The sequence below is a fragment of the Arvicanthis niloticus genome, chromosome 5 (assembly GCF_011762505.2).
Source record: "Arvicanthis niloticus isolate mArvNil1 chromosome 5, mArvNil1.pat.X, whole genome shotgun sequence".
NCBI lineage: Eukaryota > Metazoa > Chordata > Mammalia > Rodentia > Muridae > Arvicanthis > Arvicanthis niloticus.
The window spans coordinates 48,522,248-48,533,041 of record NC_047662.1 but is presented as its reverse complement, the minus strand read 5'-3'; positions in this window follow the sequence as shown (position 1 = coordinate 48,533,041).

Here is a 10,794-nt window from a genome sequence, read left to right as displayed (position 1 = left end):
GTCTAAGGCTTGGGATATCTTTTATCACACTAATCAGAGAAATTACAATCACTGAATATTAGAGTCACAATTAAGACAATGCCTGGTTCTCTCTTTACCCTAATCCCCTACTATCCAGTGGTATCAAATGTTCAGTTAAACAAAAATGAAGCCATGAAATTTTGGAGGGCAGCCTGGGAAATCTCACAGCCACCAAGGAGATCACACATTACCCTCTGTCCCATCTTATTATAGCCACTGCTCTCCTCAATCACATTCCCACTGGGAATCTCAAAGTTTTGACCAGCCATTAATGAACAACTGATGCTGATCAACTGTCTAGGGCCCCAACACCAGCTCCCAACCACACAAACTGCAGTCTGAAAATTTTTGGTATTATGTAAATTGATTGAATCATGTCTCAATCTGGGAAAGAGAATCTTATCTGACTCTATTGTCAGAGAGACTTTCATGGTGGCTCTCTAGGGATGGAATTCTTGATTTTTTTAAACTTAATGATTTTGGATTTTCTTTTTAGAGAGGATCACAATTATACGTTATGTCTACCCAGAACTCCAAATGAGATGACATCCATCTTTCAATAATACTTCTGCCTTAGCTTTTGACTATGAAATAGGATTACAAAGAAGAGAATTCACACACTGTCAGTTATCTGGAATTCTGTGTAAGATGCAGGAATATCTACAGTGTGTTAGTGACAGAGAAGAACATGAAGCAAAAATACTATGACCCATTGTTTTTTGTACCTGCCAAAACAAAGAGTATATAGGAATTAAGGGTCTGATCTGATGGGTGTGGCAATCATCTGCAGTGACTGATACTAAGGAAGGGACTGGGAACAGGTGCTGACACACCTACAATCTCAGTACTCAGAAATCAGAGGCAGGAGGATCACTGAGTTCATGCTTAGCATGAACGAGAGAGGGAGTTCAAGAATACACAGGACTAAACAGAGAAACCATCTCTCAAGATACCAATACAAAACAAAGAAAGAAAGAGAAGAAGAAATGGAGGGATGGAAGGAGGACAGAAAGAAAAATGGTCCGGGCTCTATGTCTGCATTACTATTCAGGTGCTATGCACTGTTAGGCCAAATCTTTTAAGTTCAGACTCTGTTTTAGAAGACCTGACCTAAGTTTCAACTCAGGTAAACTAACACACAGGCATCTACTATTACTTTGCAATTTCCCACCTACCCAACAAAAGAAGTGTGTAGTTCTAGTCTCTAGTCTAATCCCCAACAAGACCAGCATATCCAGATTATACCCTCAACAAGACCAGTGTCTCCAAGATATTTCCCCAACAAACCTGCACCCTCAGGTTACAAGCTCACCACCTGCCTAATGGCCATCAATGCAGAGGGGTACAGAAATTAAGTTTATGTGACTCACAGCTCCAGTCAGTTATGATAGCTTTCCAATTAGATGCTTGTACAAGTACTCTCTTCTTGCTTATTACTTATTAAGCCTTTCCCCAGTTGACATTCAGGGCTCTACTCCTATCCAAAAAGGTCCTGACTCATAGTGAGTCCCTGTTTCAGATAATAGTAAAACAGAGAACATACAGAAAAAAACAAATGTGAATGAAGTAAAATAAGGGTTAAGAGTAGTATTTTTTTCTCCCACATATTAAGTGCAGGTCCTCTTGAAGATAGATCTCAGCCTGTGTTCCCAGCACAGGAATTCAACTCTCACCCTTTCTGTTTAAAAGATTTTCTTACTTTCAGTTCTGTTGCTGTGCTTATGCTGGACACTGTCCATGTCCCAAGGTAGCATCACTTTGGTAATTCTGTTCCTTCATTCTCCTGTGCTCAGGAATGGGACTCAGGCTCTCCATTCCCCTTTATAAAGGTGATGACAGTGAAAGTAACCAACTGTACCCATTTTACAGTTTGCTTAGAGAGAAGTCTCATGGATAGAGGACAACATGTAGGAAGATTTTGCAGGGAGCCTTTCATATTTCTTTGAGAGTGTTTATAGAGAGATGTTCCACCCTAAACGGATGAGGCTCCACTGTCTCCAGAGTGCCTACTCCTCTGAGAAATAGCATTCAGAGCAGCAGGGTTGGTGTTGGCAGAATAACAATAAGTCACACCTGACATGAATGATTCACAATCTGCCATGCTGCCTTGGGGAGCCCTGACTTAGAGATGAGCAGAGGAAGTGAAATCAGAAAATCAGGTTTCTACTTTGTGGACAGTGAACCTAGTCCTGAGGTGCCTTCTGTAAAGGGAAGTGAAAAGCCATCTTAACTTTGTTCTGACAGGATATGTTTCTGGATGCTTCCACAGGATTTCTGTACCTGAATCCCTAAGAATGAGCTTCCAGGCTCTTCCCATGCTCCAACAGGTGGCAATCCAGGAGCTGCTGAGTAATGAAGACTTGGCTGTTTCTGCTCTTGAGTACCTCCCCACAGTGTTTTTTTCACCACTGTTCAAGGGGGCCTTCATTAAGAGATGTAGAAAGATTGTGAAGCACATGGTAGCAACATGACCCTACCCAACTTCTATGTTGAGAAGGGAAGTTGAGACAAGGGATCAAGGCAGATTATATGTTGCATCTCCAGCCACCATAATCTCTTTTGTGTTTGATCCTCAGGAAGTATCAAGTGAAAGAGCTCTATTTGCTGGATACCAACCACCATGACTTCTTGGAAATATGGATTCCAATATGGGATTATCTCTGCATTCCATAGCCCCAAAAAGAGCAGAAAGCTAACACACAGTCTGATACAACCAATAATTGTTCATGCAGGTGATGGCTGCCTGATGTGCACTCTAAAATATACCAGAAGCTCTTCATGTGGTTGATCATGCAAAACTTACAAATAATGCACTGCAGTTTTTATAATTGGTATGAAAAACAAAATGAAAGTTGATATAGTACAAAGTGTTAGATCTCTCGGCATATCTTGGGATCTGCAGCTACATACAAGTTGTTTTAAGTCATCTGGAATGAGAAATCTGTGCTCTTAATTTTAGGCATCTCTCTAGCCTCAAAATAACAATCATGTGACATAGGCTGGCTTGGAACTCCCAATGTAGACAATCTTCATCAGCTTCTGCCTCTGAAGTATCGAAATAAAGCAGTACAACGTCATGCCTGACTGTTTTTGTACTTGATATTTCTGTATGTTTGCTCAGGCTAGACTCCAAGTTCTGAAAACCCTGTTTCTATCTCTTGGTGTGATAAGTGTAATCTACCATGCTAGATCATATACCATTCCTGTGTTTCTGAAGTGGGGTTTTATTATTAGCTCTGCCTGTTTCAGAACTCATTCTATAGACCAGGCTGCTGCAAACTCACAGATCTTCTTGCATCTCTCTCTGGGATGCTTGGAAAAACATGTGTGGGATCAAGTTTGACTTGGCCCCCAGACATGATTTAATTTCTCTATTTGGCATGCTGGTATGGTGTTCTCTAAAATTGTCATCTGGCAGATAGATTTTAGGGTTCACCTTCCTCCTAAACATAGTTTTAAATTTCTGTGAACAATAGGTGTACATAGCCTAGGTAGGCTCCCACCTTGTTATACATCCAATGATGACCTTGCACTTTGATCTACTGGCCTTAAACCATTGAATTCTGGGATAGCAGGCATGTCTCATGATGTCTAGTTTATGGAAAATAGAAGAAAGATCCCAGGGTTTCTGGTTCTTGGAAAGCTCTCTCCCAGCTCAGATACACCTTCAAAATTACTATTTATGATTAAGGGATGCAATCCATCCTCCTGTGCCAGCTAGCTAACACTGCAGAGGACAGGAAATGGAAATCAGTGGTACAGGAATGGACAAAGATCATCTTTCTTTGGGCTTTGGTGCTTGAGCAAACCTGAGAGTACAGAAGGGAAGAACACTGTAAGTTGGTGTGTCACATTCCACACTCAAGTGGTGAATGTGGTAACTGAGGCAGTTATAGGACAGAATGTTGGAAACACACACACACACAAACACACACACACACACACACACACACACACACACACACACACACACACATCTCCCAAAATCCCAGAGGCTTTGAGCTTTAAAGATTCTGGTGTGTCTACAGGTAAAAAACGAAGATTGGCAGTGCTGCCTACAGGGTCTGCATTTGCAGATGATGAGTTCATCATAGCAGCTTTAACTGCTGCTCTGACTCAGAGTTTTAAAATGACTATATGGAGAGACTGGGCAAGTGTATTCTAAAACAATGTTTTACTAAACTTCAAACATAGAACTAATCAAACCAACTATTACCATGGCCACAATATATTTTTATTTCTCCTTCAAACACATTTATTTTAGTTTTTGCAAATATGAGAATTTGCCTATAACAAGTGCCTTACTTATAGTCTCAGGGGCCAGAGGAAATTAGATATCAGATATACTGCCACCGGAGTTATCCATCTTTGTACGCTGCCCTGTGATCACTGGGAACTGAACAGTAGCCCTCTGTAAGAGGACTAAGAGCTTGTTCTCTTAGACTCTGAGCCATCTCTGCAGACCTTTTCTTCTTTATCAAATTTCTTTCTTTCTTTCTTTCTTTCTTTCTTTCTTTCTTTCTTTTTTTTTTTTTTATGTTGTTGTTTTTCAAGACAGGGTTTCTCTGTGCAGTCCTGGCTGTCCTGGAACTCACTCTGTAGACCAGGCTGGCCTCGAACTCAGAAATCTGCCTGCCTCTGCCTCCTAAGTGCTGGGATTAAAGGCGTGTGCCACTTCTGCCTGGCTTTTTATCAAATTTCTTTATGTTTGAAGTGCTATAGTTATATGTGGACTTATAATGTGTCTTGCACATGATTTTACAAAATAGTTTTGTGTAGCTTTCAGCTTATATAGCCAAGCAGCAGAATGACATATGGTTTTTTCATTTGTATCCATAATCATTTCCTCTTGTTCTGCTGCTTGGAACAATGTTAAATTCACAGCAGTTATATTGCACCTGGATAAAGGCTTTTGCCATAAGGATTTTAACTTAAGTATATTAAAAAAGACATAAAGCCTAACTCATAATATTAACAAATATAAATGCATTAGAAGGATTTTTGCATATGTTCCACATGCAATTAACATTGCAGGAAAGGAATGTTGTTTTCAGGAAATCACTTTTTATCTTGATATGAAAGTATACACTTAAAAGCAGAACTCAACTTTAAGTTTTTTTTTTTTTTTTTCTTTTTCTGTAAACCAAACAGTGGTAGAGGCTCGTGCCTTTAATCCAAGCACTTGGGAGGGAGAGGTGCCTGGATCTGTGCATTTGAGGCCAGCCAGTTTGAGTGAATTCCAGGACAGCCAGTGTGACAAAAAGAAAGCCTGCCTTAACAAACAAACAAACAAACAAACAACAAATGTTCTGTATACACCTTCAGGTATTAGCTGACTGATAACAGGTTTGACAAATGGTCCTGAGTTCCCTTGTGGATCTGAAGGGATCACATCACTTGGCTGAGACACCCAGACTGCTGGGTGGTCCTATGCATGCCAGATCTATAGAAGCTTCTGTACACTATCAAGAAAGTGAGGAGGACAAACATTACAACCTGACTTTGTGTTTTAGTTGAATGAGTGGGGTGAGACAATATCATCTGGGCTTATTTCTAATATCCCATGCAATGGGCATTTAAAATATATTTTCTAAGGGAGACCTAGGCAAGGCATTTAGTACAGAACCTAGCATACAGCATAAGAGAGGATGTTCATAAATCTTTAGGAACACTTTGTGGAGTCTAATGCAAATATGGATCTGGCCCTACTGTGCTTATCCAGTGGACTAATGCTTATCATGTATATTAACTACTAATGTTTTTACATTCTGAGCATTTCTGTAATCATAGTGTTTACTTCTCCTTTGCAGAATAAAAATGTTGTTTTGGGAAGATGTCCCAAAGCCCAAATACTATTCCTGGGTACAAGGACTTAGTTTCCAAACATAATTTTTTCAATGTGTTTTTAATCCAGATATCCAAGATTTTAGTTTAGATACCATTAGACTAATATATCTTTAAACATCTCTAAAATGCTTTATTTTGTTCTGTTCATTATATCAATCCTTTTCTTCCTTTATCCTTAGCAATATCTGAGTTTGGGATTTGATCAGAGAAAACAAATTTCAGTTCCTTATCCCATGAGAGTTGACAACACAGCTATCTTTTTTTTTCTGGTGAGTATATGTAAAAAATACTACAAAATACTTCAAAGGGAAAGGAATGTTATAGATGGAGAATGGTTGACTAAATGGGCTTTCTTAAGCCAAAAGGCTTAGAATCAATATTTTAACTTTCTACTATTTAATATTCACAATGTCTTACAAGTACAGCACTATTTTTAGACACTACAATGTGACTTCAGTATACAGTATAATAAAACTCAGAGTGATGGAGATTCCTTTATGAGAGAAGGTGGCACTTGCAGCACTTAAAGGTCTTAATAAGTATCAGTTATTTTATGTTACTGCTTCACATTTATACATTGCAGACTATTGCTGCCTTTGTGTTGACTCTGGGCAATTCTGTCATCAAAAGTAGAAAATCAACAACCAAAAATAAAGCTTATACTGCTGAGGTACTGAATTTCAGAACCAAGAATACTTTTTCCATTTGGAGTTTATTCTAACAGTAACTACTCTAGATATTGGCATTTGATCCTGACATGACTCTTATGCAGAAGTACAATTTTATCTTCTAGCCTAGCAAACACACATACACAAATACAGACACAGAAAGAGAGAGAGAGAGAGAGAGAGAGAGAGAGAGAGAGAGAGAGAGAGAGAGATTTCTGCAGGAAACAATTTTTTACAATTTTTATAAATTTATATATTTATATTCCAGTCATTGCCTTCCCTCTCAGTTCCCCCATCTGACAGTTCTTGATCTCCTTCCTCCTTCCCCTTTCCTCTGAGAAGGTGCCCCCAACCAGACCTCCCTCTTTCCTGGGGCCTCAAGTCTCTTGAGGATTAAGTGCATCATTTCCCATTAATGTCTGACTAGGCAGACCTCTGCAATATTTGAGCTGGGGGCCTCAGACTGGTTCCTGTATGCTTTTGGTTGGTGGTTCAATCTCTGGGATCTCAAGGGGTCTGTGTAAGTTGAGATTGCTGGTCTTCCTATGGGGTTGCACTCCCCTTCATCTTCTTCAGTCATTCCCCTAATTCAACCATAATGGTCCCCTACTCCAGTTCAATGATTGGGGGTACATATCTGCATCTGTATCAGTCAACTTCTAGTAGGGTCTCTCAGAGAACATCCTTGCCAGGCTCCTGTCTATAAGCACATGAAAGCATCAATAATAGTGTCAGGCCTTGGTGCCCTTCCATGAGATGGATTCCAATTTGTGCAGGTCATTGGACTGACTTTAATTCAGTGTCTTTTCCATTTTTGTCCCTGCAGTTCTTTTAGACAGGAACAGTTTGGTAAGGAGAGGTATTGGTTTCCTAATTGGTTATTGGTTGTGCAAAAAAAAGGGTGGGACTTCTGGGTCCCAGGAAGAAGGGAAGGGGATGAAGGGAGAAGAGATAGCAGGCAGTGGAGCAGAGGAAGCAGCAGACATGTAGGTCTAAGGGCACCTATAGATTTTAGCCTTTGCAGTGGACAGAGGCCAAAGAGGATGGGTCAGGATGTTCTTTGCATAGCCCTTGAGTTATCTGGCTAGTTTTAAAATATTTATGCTGCCTGGTGTTTTCCATCAGTGGTGACAAATGTGGGCAGGAGAAAGGGCACATGCCATGTGGTCACTGGCAGCTTGGTGGAGCCACTAGAGGCTGAAGGAGCTCAGGCAGAGCTCTTAAGAAAGAGCTAGCTTGATTTCAAAATTACATGCAACTTCTGGTCTGAAGTTTTGGCTGTAGGATAGTAATGCTGTTCCTCTGTTTTAGGCCCTGTTTATCTACTGGAGGTAGGCTCATCGAGTTCCCTGATCCAGTGTCGGGCATTTTGGCTTAGGTCACCTCCATTGAGTCCTAGAGTCCCTAACCTCCCATATCTCTGGTACTTTCTAGAGGGTACCCACAACTACACACCTCTCTCTCCATGCTGCTAATCCAATCTTCATTCATTCTCTTGGCCCTCTGGGCTTATCTCTTGCCCTACTCCCCCATAAGTGAACCTGTTTTCTTTTTCACCTCCTCCTCCCCTCTCCCACTCAGGTCCCTCCCTCCCTCTGCATTCCATGATTTTTTTCCTACCCCCTGCTAGGTGGAATTGAAACATCATCACTTGTGCCTTTCTACTTGTTACACCTCTTACGGTCTGTGGGTTGTGTCTGAAGTATTCTTTTTGGCTAATATCTACTAATCAGTGAGTACACACCATGTATGTCCTTTTATGTCAGAGTTACCTCACTCGGGATGATATTTTCTTGTTCCATCCATTTTCCTTCAAAGTTTTTGTTGGGAAGAGAAAAGAAAAAATAGAATGCTTTTAAAACTTTCTTCCATTTGTTTAAAGTGCTGTTTACAACCCAGGAAACCAATCTCCTAACATTGAAATGGCATATGACTTGCAGTCCACAGAGCATTGCTTTGCAGCTTGTCCATGAATGAACAAGCACATGCTCTTGTACACACCATGAACCATGTGCTCATCATCAACAACTCTGGTTACAGCACAGTCTTCAAGCAGACAAATCAACACTCTGTTTTCAAGGAAACCACTGTGCAATTTTTCATTTAATCATTATAATATCGTTGCATTTAATCTTTGCTTTTTCCTAATACTAGCCATATGCCTCTTTCTTTTCAGCTGTATTCTCCCACTCTCTAACCCTAAACTCCTTTTATTTTGATAGTGTTACTAATTTTTCAAATAACATTATTCTTCTTTCTCTCCCACAATTAATTCATATAATAACATCTCTGAAAATCAAGGTGATGTCTCAAGTGCACAGATGTGTCACTCATGTGTCTGTTAGTAGGCATAGAGTGAGTATTCACAGGGAAGGAGAGATCAGTGCTAAACTCTAGGTGAACAGGTTTTTAAGAATTCTTTGTCCTTTCAGAAAAGTGGGTCTGAGCAGAGTGTCCAGGTTGAAGGAAGAACTTGTCTTTTTATTTTATTTCTGTTATGTTTGTTTATTTTCCACTTGTATAATCAGTCATGTACAAATTTTATTAGTTTATAATATTTCTATAAACTTGTCCTCTTTCATTCAATTTGGTATATCTTGGGGCTATATTGATAAGAAAAATTGTATATACTCCTGGACTGTATATATCATCTGGTATGGAAGATAAACACTAGTTGATCATTAGAAATAATGTCATAGCCATAAGCTACAATGTTCTGTAGCTTGGAGTATGGATGAGTATGAGTGGGCACAGGGAAGAGAATGACATTGGACCTGGGGGGTGGGGCGGTGTACACCTGGAATGCCTATCAGTTTTTGGAAACCTGAGGAAGGATGATTATTGTGAGTTCCAGGCCAGCCAGGGCTGCATAATGATTTTGATGCCTGCATTGGTTACATAGGAACACTGTGTCAACAAACAAACAAAAGGGGAATAAGAAAAATGTAGAAAGGAATAGGAGCAGGTGGAGAAAAGGAAATTGATATTTGCATCAGATATGGCTGATCAATAGTCAGTATCTATCTCTGTGATGCAAGGGTAGACATCTAGATAGTCAATGGCTAATGCATTCTCAAATGGGTAATATGGTGAATACATTAGCCATGTTTTCATCTTAAATATGAGCATTTGTTTTTTTTTTTAAATCAAAAATGACTAAATGCCTATCTGAATAAAACCTTTAAAGCTTCATTTTGTGGGTACTGATTAATTCAGGATAGTCATCAGACTGCTTCTTAAAAGGAAGTTAAAACTCTCCCTCCCTCCAACAAGGTGTCTTTGGCAATTTTTCTTTTTACTCTACGGAGAAAAAGGAATTTAAGTATTACTTGAGACAGAGAAATGCCAGACTGACCTGAGCAAATGCAGTTTGAACCTTTACCAGGTAAATGTTTCCCCCTTTCCTGATAATACTTGGCAGACATTAGAAGATAGAGGGTGGATAAACCAGCAAATGTCTCTAGACTCTGGCTCACCTGGCTGTCTCACATGTCCCCTATTGGAGCTAAGTGTGGTGCTGTATTTAGTCAGGTAACTGACAGATATTTTAAGTAAACTGAAATAGCATCCTGTTTCCAAATTCTGCCAAAGTGAAGTGAATTTTAAAAATTATTTTATTTATGTGTGTGTGCACATATGTATGCAGGTACTCACCATTGTGTGAAGAGGGCACCAGATGCCCCAGAGCTGGAAGTGACAGTTGTGAGCTGCCTGACATGAGTTCTGGGAAAGGAGCTCAGATCCTCTGGAAGGGCTCCATGCAGTGTTATTTGCTGAGCCATCTTTCAGTCCCTGATGTATATATTAAAAATATAAATAAATGTGGGTTGTGAATATCCTCCTTTGTGACAAATTGTTTTTTTCTTTTTGCAAATACCTTACTTTCTCCTTTTCAGTTTACATAATTACAGTTTTCATGTATTTCTAAGGCATAACACAGATGCACTATGAAGAATGCATCAATAAGCCAGGTGGTGGCGGCACGTGCCTTTAATCTCAGCACTCAGGAGGGAGAGACAGGTAAATCTCTGTGAATTTGAGACTAGCCTGTTCTACAAAGTGAGTTACAGGACAGCCATGGCTATACACAAAGAAGCCTTGTCTCAAAAAATGTAAAACAAACAGACAAACAAGAATCAATCAATGACAAGGCATTCTGAAGGTGGGATGGTGGCTTGTCCTGGCCTCATACTCAATTAGGATTCATAAAAACTTGGAATCAAACCCAAGTCTCTCTGACCAAATCATAGCCTTGCTA